Source organism: Lipotes vexillifer, unplaced genomic scaffold (genome assembly GCF_000442215.2).
Source record: "Lipotes vexillifer unplaced genomic scaffold, Lipotes_vexillifer_v1.1 scaffold713, whole genome shotgun sequence".
NCBI classification, from domain to species: Eukaryota; Metazoa; Chordata; class Mammalia; order Artiodactyla; family Lipotidae; genus Lipotes; species Lipotes vexillifer.
Window position 1 is genome coordinate 487,980 of NW_006773157.1, and position 1,296 is coordinate 489,275.

The 1,296-nt window shown below is 40.3% G+C and overlaps 1 non-coding gene across 1 annotated transcript; it reads right to left on the reverse strand.

Annotated features, from left to right (window-relative positions):
• Positions 1-249: 249 nt before the first annotated feature.
• On the reverse strand, positions 250-322 carry TRNAG-CCC (transfer RNA glycine (anticodon CCC)). Its single transcript has one exon. It is a non-coding gene; the product is annotated as a tRNA-Gly (tRNA).
• Positions 323-1,296: the final 974 nt, after the last annotated feature.

Sequence of the window (1,296 nt, forward strand, 5' to 3'; positions counted from 1 at the left end):
TGTCTGTGTGTGTGCGTGTGTGTACTTAGTTCTATACAATTTTATTACGTGTTGCTACATGTACCTATCAACAAAGTCAGGATACAGAACAGTTCCATCACAAGGATCCTTAGTGCTGCCCTTTTATTTTTTATTTAATTATTTATTTAAAATATTTATTTATTTGGCTGTGCCGGGTCTTAGTTGTGGCATGCAGGATCTTTGCTGCCGCACGCGGGATCTTTTTTAGTTGTGGCACACAGGATCTAGTTCCCTGACCAGGAATCGAACCGGGGTCCCCTGTATTGGGAGTGCAGAGTCTTAACCACTGGACCACCAGGGAAGTCCCAGTGTAGACCTTTTATAAGTACGCCCACTTCCCTCCTGTCCTCCCTACACTGTCTCTAATCTCTGTGGAGTGGTATATTTTTACCAGAGAGCACATAGGGCCAATGAAAGGAAAAGACCACTCTCTAAAAGCAGTACCCCCTTACAACACAGGTGCAGAAACAAACCAGAGAAAAAAGCATATACGTGTGGAAAGACTTGTTGGTCACATTCACTCAGCCATCTGGAACACTACATTTGAATATGATTATACAAACATAAATGCACAGACATACGTATGCACGCAAAGATAGGGACAGAGAGTGATCATCTACTAAATCACAATAAAAATCAATCCCCTTGGTTCTGAGATAAATTTTCCTATCATGAATAAATTCCAGACTGGAATCAAGAGGACAACATAAAATAATGCTACAGAACAACTACAGTGGGGATTCCTACATGTATAAGAAAATAAAAATGAGTCTTTTACTGTGTTCAGAGGTAAACCTGCCCCTCCCCCAGAAATTAGGTTTGAACTAAGGTAGCAGGGACTTCCCCAGTGGTCCAGTGGTTAAGACTCTGAGCTTCCAATGCAGAGGGAGCAGGTTCGATCCCTGGTCGGGGAACTAACAGCCCACATGCTGCGAGGCGTGGCCACCGGAAAAACAAAACAAAACAAAACAAAACCTGTAAAACTGATATTTTAAAAAATAAAGAAAATAAAATAGCTGGTATTCCCTTGAGAAATGGATCTGGTGTAGAAAGAACAGGAACAGACTGGAAATAACTGAAGGTTAATATGCAGAGACCTCTTGTCTCTCCAGACAGACTATAAACAATTCAAAGGCAGGAACCCTGTCTTTTATTTCTTTTGATTCCTCACATAAATTATAGGAGTTATAAATACATGGTAGGTGTATAAATATTTATTAAATAAATGAGGTCAGCACAGTAGGAAAAACATGTGAAAGTTAAGACACCACAGAA